This window comes from Diospyros lotus, chromosome 13 (assembly GCF_014633365.1).
Source record: "Diospyros lotus cultivar Yz01 chromosome 13, ASM1463336v1, whole genome shotgun sequence".
Classification (NCBI taxonomy): domain Eukaryota; kingdom Viridiplantae; phylum Streptophyta; class Magnoliopsida; order Ericales; family Ebenaceae; genus Diospyros; species Diospyros lotus.
Window position 1 is genome coordinate 20,375,061 of NC_068350.1, and position 16,083 is coordinate 20,391,143.

General features: G+C 38.1%; 1 non-coding gene and 1 pseudogene across 1 annotated transcript; one reads left to right on the forward strand and one right to left on the reverse strand.

Annotated features, from left to right (window-relative positions):
* Positions 1-2,017: 2,017 nt before the first annotated feature.
* On the reverse strand, positions 2,018-9,791 carry LOC127788107 (uncharacterized; annotated as a pseudogene).
* Positions 9,792-11,121: 1,330 nt separating this feature from the next.
* On the forward strand, positions 11,122-11,228 carry LOC127789384 (small nucleolar RNA R71). Its single transcript, XR_008020560.1, has one exon. It is a non-coding gene; the product is annotated as a small nucleolar RNA R71 (small nucleolar RNA).
* The last annotated feature ends 4,855 nt before the right edge of the window (positions 11,229-16,083 follow it).

A 16,083-nucleotide genomic window follows, 5' to 3' on the forward strand; every position in this document is an offset into this window, starting at 1 on the left:
CTAACAGTAAATTTAGCCAACCATGATAACAGAAATCATCATAATTAAACTCCAGAAAAACATAATTAAAATCCAACAATTAATTCAAGAACAAAAGAATTAAAGAAATTAATTCAGAATTAAAATCTCCAATCTTCTTCACTGTTTAATTGGTCGCGGCTTCCTGGTGTGCGGTGCAAAGCCTCCCCACAATTTTTCCTTCCAATCCGTGCCTTGCGCCTTCCAGTTCCGCCACACCGAGTTGTTGCCGCTGCCTTCAATTTCTTCTTCAATTAATTTTCTTTTGTCGATGCGTTCTTGCTCAATCTTCTCCAATTCTCTGTACGCCGCTCCCCAATTCCCCCCTCCTCCAAATCTCTTAATATTATTATATATATATATATATATATGTGCAATCCAAATCCCTACACATTCACGCATGTTAATATATATATATATATATATCAATTCCACACACACAGCCCTCACAAAGCCCATGTTCAAGTTAGTTAATTTAATAAATTAATATATAATATATATAAATAATATAATATACAATATACCATATATATAAATAATATAATATTTAATATACTATTAATTATATTAATTTTAATTATATTACAATACTAATTATTTATAATATTTATTATAATATTAATTTATAGTATTAATTTTTAAAATTAACTTTATAAAAAATATATATATATTTTTGAACCCAAACACCAAGTAGTATTCTTGTAAAATAACAAGAAATACTAAAAATTAAATATATGCAAAGAAAACTCAAAATACTAGACAATTCAAAGTAAAACACATATAAAATATTAAAAATACTACTCAATTATGACCAATAAATGTGTGAATAAATTCTCACATCAAATACCCCCAAACTTGAATTATTGCTTGTCCTCAAACAAAGAAAAGAAATCATATTCTCAAAGCACAAAACTTATGTTCGGAATCATTCATTACATTCAAATCCTTTGTTATGCTTGCATCTAAATCCTCAATCTAAAATGCAACAATAGCAAATAAAGAAAACTAAGCATACTTACATTTCCAAGTTCAAGAATCCATACAAAATTCTAAACTCAATCATGCTTTGTTATGTACCCTGCACGATCAACTAATGCAACAACCATTCTTACAACCATTCCTTCTCACTACTACAAACAAAGGTAGCAGAGTAGGGTTCTTTTTTTTCTCTTTGCTTTTTTTTCTTTATTTTTTTCTTCTTCTTCTTCTTTTTTTTAACTAAACGAGTGCATTTTATGCTCCATCTCGTTTTTTTTTTCTTTTTTTTTTAGCAGAACGAGTGCATTTTATGCTCCATTTCGCTCAACATTATTCACCCTATTTACTTAAACCCTGTTTAAGCCTAGCTCAGAAGGAACAATCACAAGAAAAGTATTACATTTATCTTTCATGCATAGTCACACAACTCACACAACTTCACAAAGAATATGTACTTCAATGATCTTAGAACCCAAGTATACTTAATCTTGTTTTATAAGATATTGTCCATTCCAAATCAAAGATTCAATGTTAAACACAATAGAGAACCCAAATGCAAATCATGATTCCAAATAACAAGTTCTGCTTATTTTATCTTTCACAAATTTTCTCGTTTAGGGGGTTGGCCAAATATGCACTTGATATAAGTTTTGCAAAAAAAATTCACATCAAAAAACACCCAAGCAAAACAAATAGCATATATCAACAATTAATAATTCCACCCCCCAAACTTATTTAACATATTGTCCTCAATGTGAAAGACAAAGAAGAAAGAGAATGAAAAATGAATACTCCCCTAACCACATAATTGAATGCTATGAATACCCACGCCAGTCCAAATTGAATCAGCTTTATTTTTCTTTCTTTTGAACCTGCATATCATCACAAGTATGGGTTATTGGTCATATTTATTCAACAAAACTAAAATAAAATAATAAAAACAAAAAGGAAAAAAAAAAAGCTCGAGTTGCCTCCCAAGAAACGCTTGTTTATAGTCATTAGCTTGACTATCTTGGAGACTCTAGGTCGGCTCATGCAGCTGAAAGACTGAGTTGCCCTTCTCGAATCCACCATCTTCATAGTGCTTCAAGCGATGTCCATTAACCTTGAAAGATTCTTCTGTGTCCTTGAAAATCTCCACAACGCCATAAGGATGTACCTGCTTAACGGTGAAAGGACCATACCATCTTGATTTTAACTTGCTTGGGAAGAGCTTGAGCCTAGAATTGTAGATAAGAACTTTCTCTCTAATCTTGAACTCTTTCTTGTTAATATGCTTATCATGCCATCTCTTAATCCTATCCTTGTAGATCCGTGCATTCCCATATGCTGCTTCACGACATTCCTCCATCTCATTAAGTTGTAATTTCCTGTGAGTACCTGCAACTTGCCAATCAAAGTTAAGAAATTTCATAGCCCAATATGCCTTATGCTCTAACTCGACAGGAAGATGACATGCTTTTCCAAACACTAGCCTATATGGAGACATGCTGTAACGCCCCGCTCCCACTTACGGGTGTTACTCGTGAACAATTACCCGAACTGTTCCCCTACCCGGTCTGAGATGAAGGGCGGACTATGTTTCAAGAAGAAACGCCCTAGGTGGGAACTAGGCTCGTCCTTCCTTTCCCTCATTCCCAGGATTTTCTAGCAGGATTGGGCTTTAAACCACACCGCGTTTGGCTAAAAGGAAATCTCGCGAAGACACCCAATCATTATTTTCTCATTTGAATTTAATTCTTTTTCGACCAAGAATTTTACCGGGCTCCAAAAATCACCATTTAAACCAATCCATTGATGGATCACCAAATTTGGAGGAAAAACTCATCGTTTCCAAATTTCTAAAATTTCGGCATTTTCTCCAAAAATGCCCGAAAAATCCCTTTTATTTTGAAAATTCCTCCGGGGCCCAAATTCAATTAAGAAACGCCCCAAAATTCCCCAAATTTTCTATTTTTAAAAAAAAAATGGCCGACGGGGCCCGTTGGCCCGTGCGGGCTGGCCGCGCCTGCCCGCGCGCGCGCGCCCGCTCGCGGGTGTTGCCGCCTGGGCGCGCGGCCTCCGGCGCCCGGCCGCCCAGTAACCTGCTGCTGCTGGCTGCCCCTGCTGCCTTTTTCACTTCTCTTTTTTTTTTTTTTTTTTTTTTATTCTTGGGTCTCCTAACCCAATTTTTCCAGAATTCAAAATAATCAAAAATCCTTCACATTCATTTTGATTTTGCCTCTAATTCTCCATAATCAAGGCTTAAACCCAACTTTCAATACTTCCATAACAATATCAAACACACACAAATTTTCCAACAACCCATAAATGCCCAAATTCTCCAGATTTTTCTTTCCATATATACACATCAAAATGTACCCTTTGGGCTTAAAGAAACCCTTACACAAGGCATATACAAATTAGGCAAAAATTACACCATTTGGAAAAATATACAAAATTCTTCATGCTCAAGCCTCTTTCTCTTGCCAAACCCTTCCATAGCATGCTTCAATACCTACAAGAGGTCAAATAAACCTCATGAGCTCCAAGAGCTCAGTAAGGGTGCAATGACATAAAGTATGAAATTTAACAATATAGATGCCAATGCCATATGCAAGTGCCTAGGGTTCCAATACCTCAACCATTAAGGTTAAAGGCTTCTACATACCCACCCCAACACACAACTTCATGGCCATGAGTCTCATACACACAAGCATATGCAAAGCAAGCAAAAAAATGTTAAAATGCATACAAGAGTCTTGCTAGCCCCCATCCACTTGGGGCTTTCCCCTTACCTCAACTCCATTCCTTGAAGCTTGAACCCATTCTAGCTTCATTCCCACTCTTCTCCTTGAAAGAACCTTGAACAAAAATAAATCCCATGGATTTAGAAGAAATAAAATTAGGAAAAAGGAAGGAAACCTAGCCTTCAATGGCTAGCAAAATAATACCTTCCTTACCTTTGGGGCTCTTTGGACTTGAAGAAATCCTCCTAGCCTCAAATCCCCCTTTGCTTCCACAATCTACAAGCTTCAAGACTTTCTTTGCCTTCAATCCTTTGCTCTTTCATTCCTCTTTATTTCTTCAAATGGCCAAAGGGAAGACTTCCTCCATCTTCCTTTCTTTTCTTCTTCAAGACTCTTCAAATGGAAAAACTTGAGCTTGAAGGTCCACTTCCCTTTTTATAAAACTTCCATTTCTCTTTTCTTTTTTGATTTATTTTCCTTGCCTTGATATTCCCAATTGCAAGACTTGATCCTAGCCTTTCATTTCTCCTTTACTTTTTGAGAATAAATCTTAACCATTGGAAGAAGCACAATCCATAGCCCTTAGTCTTCTTTAATCTCAACCCTTGATGCATTTTGGAAGACTAAATCCCCACCATCCAAATTAACACAATCCATGTGTTTCCCAAGAATGAATCCTAGCCATGGACTTCTTTGGAGATCCAATCTCCACCATCCATTTCATTCTTCTATTGGATCCTTACATCCTATTTGGCAATCCATGCCAACATAAAGCCTTAAATCTCTACCATTGGATAAATTCCAATTTCAAGACTAAATCTCCACCATTGGATCAAGTCTTCAAATCCCATAAAATATCCCATTTCTCATTTATTTAATTGGGACTAATTTCACCACATCAATAATGAAAGACAACTTAGAGAGACATAAATGCTTTTCTTTCCCATTTATTTTAATCTCCCATTTTCCCCCATTAATGCTTGACCATTTTCTTTTCATTTGCAATTTCTTTTTTATGCAACATAATCATTACACTCACATGGGCTAAATGGCTCATCTTTTCCATTCTTTTTGATTTATTTAAATCCCTTAATTTTGCTTGAATAAGACCATGCCAAGTGTCACTCTAAGACACAAACTTGGCTTCCAAGTCTTCCATCTCACCCACCCATTAATTATAAACATAATTTACCAATTTAGGGAAAATCAATTATTTTCTCTCATAATTGAATATTCTCTATTTTCCCCTTTTTTCATAATTTAATTTCTTTATGAAATTTACTCCAAAATTACTAAAATACCCTTCGTGAATTTTTAATCCCATTTATCTCCTCATAATGAAAAATGGGAACTAATTCACTTCCATACTTAATTCCACCTTGGAATTATCTCCAATGTTCCAAATTACCCTTTATTGGACTTCACTATCCAAATTACCAAAATGCCCCTCTCATAGGGCACCCTCAATCTCAAGGATCCGACACCTTCTCAAGGGCATTTTTGGAATTTTCTCATTTTCTTTCTCATTCTTTTAACACCTGTAACACCGGATGTTACACATGCCAATAGGAGTTTTAAATGCAGTCCTATATGCCCATAATGCATCATCAAGCTTGAAGGACCAATCTTTCCTAGATGCAATTACAGTTTTCTCAAGAATTCTCTTTAACTCCTTGTTAGAAACTTCCACCTGGCCACTTGTTTGGGGATGATAGGGTGTGGCCACCTTACGGGTTACCCCATATTTGCGCAAAAGAGTATCAAATTTCTTATTACAAAAGTGTGTGCCACCATCACTAATGATGGCTCTAGGTGTGCCAAAACGTGTAAAAATGTGTTTCTTTAAGAACTTGAATACCACCTTGGCATCATTAGTAGGGCAAGCTATGGCCTCCACCCATTTGGACACATAATCCACAGCAACAAGAATATATTGATTTTGAGAAGATTTAGGAAAAGGGCCCATGAAGTCAATACCCCAAACATCAAACAACTCACAAACTAAAATATTATTCAAGGGCATCTCATTCTTCCTAGACAAATTTCCAACTCTTTGACACCTGTCACAAACAGAAACATAAGAGTGGGCATCCTTGAAAAAAGTAGGCCAGTAAAAACCAGATTGTAACACCTTGAATGTTGTTTTGGTAGGGCCAAAGTGACCTCCAACCTCCTTGTCATGACAATGGTATAGAATCTGACTTACCTCTTCCTCAGGAACACACCTGCGAATTAACTGGTCAGCACAAACCTTATATAAGTAAGGCTCCTCCCACAAATAATGCTTAGCTATAGAAAGAAATTTCTTCCTTTGTTGATATGATAGAGAAATTTACAATATCTGCATACCATGGTAAAGCTGAACTCCTAACTGCATATAGGTGTTCATCAGGGAACTCCTCTTGAATAGGGAATGGGTTCGGCTCCGCCATGGTTGAATGCTCCATTCGTGATAAGTGGTCTGCAATAACATTTTCAGTCCCTTTCTTGTCTCTAATCCCCAAATCAAACTCTTGAAGAAGCAAGATCCATCAAATAAATCTCAGTTTTACATCCTTCTTAGCCAACAGGAACTTAATGCTGTGTGATCTGTATACACAATAACTTTAGACAAAATCAAATAAGAATAAAATTTGTCAATCGTAAAGATTACTGCAAGAAGTTCCTTTTCTGTAGTAGCATAATTCTGTTGTGCTTTTGTGAGGGTCCTGCTAGCATAATAAATGGTTTGAAACACCTTGTCCCTTCGTTGGCCTAAGACAACTCCAACTGCACTATCACTGGCATCACACATAAGCTCGAATGGAAGCGTCCAATCTGGTGCTACCATTACAGGTGCCGTGATCAACTTCTCATTTATGGTGTGAAAAGCCTGCAAACAATCATCAGAAAAGTTAAAAGGAACATCTTTGGATAATAAATCAGATAACGGTCGTGAGATTAAGGAAAAATCCTTGATGAAACGTCGATAAAACGTGGAATGTCCTAAGAAACTCCTTACAGCCTTGACAGAAGTAGGTGGTGGCAACTTCTCAATCACCTCAACCTTTGCATGATCCACTTGAATTCCCTCATGAGAAACCTTGTGTCCAAGCACAATACCCTCATGCACCATGAAATGACACTTCTCCCAATTCAAAACTAGGTTAGTATCCTCACAACGTTGTAAAACCAAAGACAGGTTATGTAAACAATCATCAAAGGAAGAGCCAAATATAGAAAAATCATCCATAAATATTTCCATGAAATCCTCAACCATGTCATGAAAAATTGCCATCATGCAACGTTGAAAAGTCGCAGGTGCATTGCATATGTAACGACCCGTTAGAGGGCCTAGTATTTATTTAGAATTATTTAATTAATTAGTGAGGTATTTTAAATAAGAGGATTTGCCATTTAGTTTTAATGTGGCAATTTAGAATATTTTTAATTGAGAGATCAGCATTTAATTAGCATTTAATTCTTTATTTAGTGTTGAAATTAAATGCAAGGACTTGAGGGTCATTTAAGAAGTTGTTATTAATTTAATTAATTAATAAAAGTTATTATGAGAATGGGAAATCCATCTGTGAGAGGATTGGGATTAAAGTCTCCTAGATATAGTGGGAGAGGGAGATGGGCATTAGGGCTCCTCATAAGCATATGTATATATATAGTCTCATTAGCCACATTGTCTTCACGCTGTGTGAAGAACAAAGGAGCCGAGAGAAAGCAGTGTCTTGCAAAAGCCTTCAAGATCATTCAAAGGTTCGATCAGAGAGTCTAAGGCAAGTATCTTTCCCCTATAAACTATTCTTACAGGTCTTAATTGAGTTGATATCAGATTGAAAGTGTTATAGCGTTTCCAATGCATGTATATGTATATATATATATGCGTTACAGTGAATACTAGCCAGTTCATGCATGTTATTTGCAACGTTGTTCATTAGTTATCATCATTAAATCATTCCTAAAGTTGTTTCTTATCAGTTGGGAATTGTTTTCCCAAGCTTTTATTCGGAATGGTGTAGCTTTGATTAAGTTTGAATCAAGTTTTAGTCTCTGTAAGCGTTCGTCTCTAGGTTTAAAAGTTCCAGACATCCGGATAGGTTCCATCATATCCGGATAGATTTTTCAGAGTTTGTGAGTAGCATCCGGATAGGTTAGAGGCTATCTGGATGGTTCAAAAATATTTATGAGAGTGACATCCGGATAGATTTTGTTCATGTCCGGATGGTCTAGTGGTATTCGGATGCTTTATTTTTGTATCCGGATGTGTCAAGCAGTGATTGTGAGTAGTATCCGAATGCTTTAAGCCATATCCGGATGTGTCTAAGTTATCTGTGAGTGATATCCGGATGCTTTGTATCGTATCTGGATAAGTCTAAGGCTTTTTGAGAGTGATATCCGAATACCTTGAGTTGTATCCGGATGTGTCCAAATATGTTTGTGTCTCATATCCAGATAGGTTTTTGCACATCCGGATGTCTCTCACAACTATCCCAAAGTTCATGTGTCTTGTATCCGGATGGGTCTTTGCACATCCGGATGTCTCTCACAATTCCATTCAATTCATGTGTCTCATATCCGGATGTGTGATTTTCATATCCCAATGGGCCTAGGGTGTATAACACTCACACTGAAATTCCATTTTTTCTCCTATTTGGTTCCATTATCTTCAAAACCCCAAAGTTAAGCATGCTCGGGTTAGGGTAATTTTATGATGGGTGACCCCCCTGGGAAGTCTTCAAGTTGCAATAAATAAATCATTAAATAATTAAATAAATATCAAAAAATATTTCAACTCAAGGGAAAATAAGAGTAATTCCTTGTATTCAAATATATTGAATCAGATTACATGTATAACATTTAATTTGACGTGATCAACATTATTTTGTGAGTTTATGTGCATACATCTTGGTATGAGCATTGAGCATGACTTTCTATGGAGCACTACATATCGTGTGCTAGCATGTATGTGAGCATTGCATTATGCGCGCCAGGCGGCTAGTCCGTGGGGATCCCACCAGTTTTCAGTTTCAGTTTGTGTGTCGCTCGCCTGATGTCGACTAGGGAGCTAGGGGCATATTTCCCACAGTATGTGTTTACAGTTTTTATGTTTGCAGGATTCAAATCAGTCAGGTATGTATTACAGTTATGCGGGCCTACGTGCCAAAGTTGCATACCTATATTTAGTTTACAGCATATGCGCATTACATCTTATAAATGCCATCTAGTGATTATTATATCTCTCAATACAAGTTCAGTAAGTATTTTTATCAATATCGATATTCTTCGATTCAGCTTCAGTTATTCTTTCCAGTTTATTACTTGCTGAGCTTTGTAACTCACATTGTACTCTTTACCATTCCAGGTCCTAGTGGGGGAGTACCAGATGTGGGGCCTAGCAGCAATGTCCAGTAGTATGTGTACGTGGAGCCGCTCAAAACCAAAGATGTCTGGGAGTTGTTAGTTTATGAGTTAGTATTTGATCAGTTTAGATTTATTTTATATTCCAGTTTAGGGATTTTTCCTTAGCTGTAGTTTATGGTTTTTAGTTTGTTGACTCAGAGTTTTATTTCAGTTGATTGAGATATTCAGTATTGGTATCAGATTTCAGTTTATCAGTTAGTTTTATTTTATTTCCCGTAACACCTCTTCTTGGGCAGTTCTAGGAGAGTGGGTGTTACAGCATAAGCCAAATGGCATCCTCCTAAATGAAAAAGTACCATAAGGGCATGTGAATGTAGTCTTCTACTGGTCCTCAGGGGAAATGGCAATCTGGTTGTATCTTGAATAACCATGTAGGAAACAAGTGTAATCCCTACTTGCTAACCTTTCCAACATTTGATCAATAAAAGAGAGAGGATAGTGATCTTTCCTAGTGGCATCATTCAGCTTCCTGTAATCAATGCACACTCGCCATCCTGTGACTGTCCTAGTAGGAATCAACTCATTCTTTTCATTTGCAACAACAGTCATGCCACTCTTTTTTGGTACTACCTGCACAGGACTCACCCAAGAACTATCAGAGATGGGATAGATAATACCTGCATCAAGAAGCTTGATCACCTCTTTCTTAACCATGTCTTACCTCATCGAGTTGAGCCTTCTTTGTGGCTACACGGTTGGTTTGTAGTTGTCTTCCATAAGTATCTTGTGTGTGCAGATGGAAGGGCTTATTCCTTGAATATCTGATATGGTCCAACCGAAAGCTCTTTTATACTTCTTAAGCACTTGTAACAACCTTGCCTCCATGTCACCTGTTAAAGAGAATGAAATAATCACAGGTAAGGATGAAGAACCTTCTAAAAATGCATATTTCAAATGAGATGGAAGGGGCTTAAGCTCAAGTGAAAGTGGCTCTTCAATGGATGGCTTGGGCAGTTTCATCAATGGTCTCTCTAGCTTCTCATATCTTGGCACATGCTACTTAGTACAAGTTTGGTAGGAAGGTGAATTTGCCTCCAACATCTTGACAATCTCCTCATATGCATCATCTTCTCCACTTGTAGTAGTCGACTTTACTAAACAACCCTCTAAAGGGTCTTTAAACCTATTAGCTTGGAAGCAATCATGCACAACACAATCAATAACATCAAGTCTATAACAAGTTTTGTCTAATAAAATTCCCTTGGTGGAAGCACTTTTCCTTGGATCATCCCCTCTTGCTTTCTCACAGGTTCAATTGGCTTCCTCTCTTGGATTGGTCTCTGTGTTACTTGGTAGAGAGCCTTGGGGCCTAGAAGAAAGCATCTTGGCAATCTGTCCAACCTGTACCTCCAAGTTTCGAATAGATGCCTCCTGGTTCTGAAATTTGGTTTCCATACCTTGGAATCTTGTCTCAGCAGTATTTACGAACTTGGTCATCAACTCATCCAAGCTTGGTTTCTTCTCTTGTTGTGGCTGGAATCCAGAAGGTGCTTGATGGTTTATAGCATTATGATTGCTCCATGAGAGATTGGGGTGGTTACGCCATCCTGGATTGTAAACATTGTAGTATGGATTATGTTGCTGACGATGGAAATTCCCTACAAAGTTGGCAGATTCTAACATATTTGCAAAAGTATTCCCCATTTGGCACTCTACTAAATCGTGTCCTATCGCTCCACATAAGTCACAAGTGATGCTCCTAGTAGGCATGGATGGATTGCGTAAATTGTCCAACTATGCATTAAGGGCGGCCACCTGAGCGGATAAAGCACTGATGTTGCTCACTTCATGTCCTACAGTCGATCTCTTCATTGGTAACCTGTCAGCTTGCCATTGATAACTGTTAGGCGCCATTTCATCCAACAACTCATAAGCTTCATCCGGTGTCTTCCTCATAATGGTACCTCCTGCAGCTACATCAATCATAGAACGATTAGTAGAAGATAATCCATTATAAAAAGTTTGTACCTGAAGCCACACGGGTAATTGGTGGTGTGGACACTTCCTTAACAACTCCTTGAAGCGCTCCCAGGCTTCATACAATGTCTCCATCTCAAACTGCACAAAAGTAGTGATATCATTTCGCATCTTTGTAGTTTTTGATGGTGGGAAGTACTTGGCTAGAAACTTCTGGGCTATGGCATCCCATGTGGCGATGGAACTTGGTGGAAGTGAACTCAACCACCCTTTCGCCTTGTCTCTCAACGATAATGGGAACAATCTTAGGCGTATAACATCATCAGAGACTCCGTTATGCTTGAAAGTATCACAAATCTCCAAGAAGTTGGCGATATGTGCATTTGGGTCATCATTAACGGAGCCACCAAATTGAACCGTGGCTTGCATCATTTGGATGATTGCCGGCTTGATCTCAAAGTTGTTAGCTTGTACTGCCGGCTTACAAATACTCGAGGCAATGCCATCAACGGAAGGTGATGCATAATCCCTCAATGACCTCTGGGCTTCTATATTTTGATCTTCTTCTTCCATAATCTCTCTTTGTTGGTTATTCAATCTATGAAACGTTCTTTCATTTTCCAAATCAAAATCTATTAACTCGGATTTTCTAGCACGGGTCATCCATGAGATCCACCTAAAAAATAAATTAATTAATTAATTAAATAAATCTATAAATCTAAATAATAGAAACTGATTCCAGATTAAAGTAAGAATTGCAAATCTCAATATTGTTAACAAACAGTCCTCGACAATGGCGCCAAAAACTTGATGTGCCTAAAATGCAATGGCAAGTGCACCAATCGATCAAGTAATAAAGTGAATGAGTAAAGTATCGTTCCTATGGGAACTGCCGAAATAAGTATCGAAACGGAGTAATCCTATTCTTTATCTAGAAAAATCGAATTAGAGATAATATCAACTAACTACAAAATAAAGTAAGAAGAATATGACGTATTGAAAATAACAAAATAAAAAAAAAAATCAGACATATTAAAACAGAGAGATAAGATAGTTAAGGCATTCGATTCACCTACGAGAATATTGTAATTCTTACCAAATAAGTTAATTAGATGGATTTTACTTACATGTGACGGCGAAATTTCATAACTTATTTATTATTCTTTGGTCCAGGTATAACAAAATTATCGTTAATCACTAATTCTACACTTGGTCCATGTAAAATAACTAATTAACGACGCATTAAGTTTTGTGAAATTCACTAACTCAAATTACTAATTCAAGCAAATTCGAGTTACCACAAAGATGAATATTCATACTTGGTCCGTTTCAATATCCAATCTAAGTTATGTGATATGCAAAACTTAACATAGAATTACTTGGTCTGTATCATCTATGTTCATAAAATCATTTAACAGGTGATTAGGTTGTCAAAGCAATAATAGCCATATCACATAATCACATGAAATAAATATCAATCAAATTAACCAACAATAGTATCAATCACAACATTATCTCGTGGCTATCTCGTTACCTTAGCTAACAATAAATTTAGCCAACCATGATAACAGAAATCATCATAATTAAACTCCAAAAAAACATAATTAAAATCCAAGAATTAATTCAAGAACAAAAGAATTAAAGAAATTAATTCAGAATTAAAATCTCCAATCTTCTTCACTGTTTAATTGGTCGCGGCTTCCTGGTGTGCGCTACAAAGCCTTCCCACAATTTTTCCTTCCAATCCGTGCCTTACGCCTTCTAGTTCCACCACACCAAGTCGCTGTCGCTGCCTTCAATTTCTTCTTCAATTAATTTTCTTTTGTCGGTGCATGCTTGCTCAACCGTCAAGCCTACCAGAATATCGGATCATGCACAAGGTATGACTAGGCAAATCGGGCTTCTGGACGGCACCCTGGCCTGATACAGCCCCTCGTCGTGCCCTGTCCTTTTATGTGCAAGGTCACCCCCGGTATATCGGATCAAGCAGTTTGCACAGGAAGCGTTCTGATGCAGAGGGTCCTCCGAGGAGGCAACTGCAGAGCATACTTGCCAACGTACAGTGCTCAAGATATAAACATGGCTACGCAAGAATAGAAGTGAGAAACCAGAAACAGAAAGAGAGCTTAGGGATTCATGGAGAGAAGAGCGGAATATTATTTCAGAGGGAATGCTTCGATATCTTACAATGGATACAAGGCTTCCTTTTATAGACAAGGAGAGCCAGAAACAGACACGCGACAAGAGCATCTGATGCTCTGATAAAGATAAAGAAAATACATAACAAGCCAAAACTACTTTCGGCTAAAGCACACAGGAATAAGACAGGAAATAAGCCAAAACAACTTTCGACGAAAAGTAAAAAGCACACAGATAGGGTCACATGCGGGAAGGCATGCGTCTGACAAAGTGGGGGGTGATGTCATGGCTGACGTAGCTTGGGAGGCTTGGGCCTTGGGTTGTCAGGGTGTTCCGAGATTGCATTCTGGGCCGGGCTCGTCTGAGTCATATGGGTCAGAAGGCATACCGAGCCGTTTCCACCAGGGGTCTTCATTGTAATCTGGGGCTGGTTCTGCTTGTTGGGCCGAGCCGCTGCTTTGGGCTTCATCAGGGACTGCAATGGATGCGATGTATTCTGAGTTGGCCTTTTCAATTTTTCTTGTGTAGCGGGGAGGAAACTGTTCCCATGGGGCGTCTTCTTCAATGCTGGGCCAGATCTGCGGGGGAATGGTATTGTTGAGGATGGAGAGCTGGCGTTGGAGTTCTCTGAATTCTTTGGGGTGAGTCTGCCATTCAGAATGGAGATTGAAAGGGAAGTAGGCATAGTCTTGGAAGGTGGAGGTATATCTAGATGATTGTGCAGTGGGAACATCAGTAGCGAACCATTTGGTGCGGGTGAAGAGGAGGATGATGTACCATTTTTGGGGAGAGGTTTGAAGGCTTTGGTTTCTCAGGGAAATACTGGAGAAGTATTGTCGCCAATATGAAAGGGGATGAAACCATTCAAGGAACCGGGTAGTGTAGGTATTGAGTCTACGGGTAGGTTGGAGCCAATGTTGCCAGGTGTTGATGTGGAATTGTATGGCGATGGTGTATTGATCCAAGAGGTACCAGAGAAACCATAGGAGGTATTCTGAGAATTCACTGTGAGGCAGGAGGTTAAAGAGGGTATAAAAGGGGTAGTCGGGGTGTACTCCAAGTCCACCGAGGTGATGAGAGCCGTGGGAACGGATGATTTCCAGTTGGTAGTGTAGCATCAGCTTGTGGATTTCTTCTGGGTTGTTAAACACTCGGGGCCATTCAGGGGGGAAAGATGGTGGAGGTTGGAACATGGCAATGATAGGTATCTGGAGGGGAAATGTGGGGTTTGGTTTCATAGGTCGGCTTAAGAAGTCGGCTAGAATGTTTTTCTTGCCAGGGATGTGCTTGACAGTAAATGAGTATCGAGAGAACCATTCTTGCCATCGGAGGAGAAGGGGCGGGGGAAGGTCTTTTTGCTTGAATTGTAACATGCGGGGGAAAGCAGCCATATCCATCTGGATTTGAAAATGGTGGTTGACAAGGTGTATCTGAAATTTCTGGATGCCTTTTTTGACAGCGAGGATTTCTTTGAAAGTGGAATGGTAGTGAAGTTCACTATCTTTGAAAGTACCACTCTTGTATCCACAAATGGAAGTGTGGCCATTTTTTTCTTCAAGGAGAATGGCGGACCAATAGTGATCACTGGCATCAGTTTGAAGGATGCGGGTTCCATCAGAAGGGATGTGTAACGGGGGCAAGGTAGGAACAATGGTTTTGAGCTTTCGGATGGCTTGGGTATGGGTAGAGTTCCAGGGAGGAGGGTTTTTCTTTAAGAGGTGTTGGAGAGGGCGAATGGTTTGGGTTAGGTTGGGGACAAAGTCAGCAATGTAGTTGACAATGCCAAGGAATTGCTGGACCTGAGTTTTGGTGAGGTTGGAATCAGGGAAGTTAAGTAGTTCTTGGGCAATGTGAGGTTGGAGAGAGATTTGTCCATCAGAAATGGTAAGGCCGAGGAAATCAATGGTGGGGACAGCAAGGGTCATTTTCTTGGTGGAGAGCATAATACCATATTGGGTAAGGATGGAATGAAATTGGTGCAGGAAGGTCAAATGGTCAGTTAGAGTGGAGGAGAAAAGGAGAATGTCATCAATGTAAATGAGGGCATTGGAAAGAATGGGTTGGAAAATGCGGGTCATGGCTTTTTGGAAAAGGGAAGGGGCTGTTTTGAGTCCGAAAGGCATAACAGTCCATTGGTAGTGGAAGTTGGGGATGCAGAAAGCAGTTTTGAATCGTTCATCAGGATGGATGCCGAGTTGCCAAAAGCCAACTTTAAGATCAAACTTAGAGAAGATTTTGGCATTGGTTAATCGGGCAAAGAGGTCAGGTTTGGTAGGAAGGGGGAACTTGTTATCGGCTAGGAAATGGTTTAGAGCTTGGTAGTTGATAACGAGGCGAAGTTTTCCTCTGATTTGCTCAGCTCGTTTAGTTTTTTGGATTGCACATATATATATATATATATATAAATATCAATTCCACACACACAGCCCTCACAAAGCCCATGTTCACGTTAGTTAACTTAATAAATTAATATATAATATATATATAAATAATATAATATATAATAAAAAATATAATATTTAATATACTATTAATTATATTAATTTTAATTATATTATAATACTAATTATTTATAATATTTATTATAATATTAATTTATAGTATTAATTTTTAAAATTAACTTTATAAAAAAAATTATTTTTGAACCCAAACACCAAGTAGTATTCTTGTAAAATAACAAGAAATACTAAAAATTAAATATAAGCAAAGAAAACTCAAAATACTAGACAATTCAAAGTAAAACACATATAAAATATTAAAAATACTACTCAATTATGGCTAGTAAATGTGTGAATAAATTCTCACATCATTCATCTCATGCTTTTTCAGTTATTCGGAGGCATAAGCATTAACACACATATCCTACATCAAAACACGACCTAAACCTATG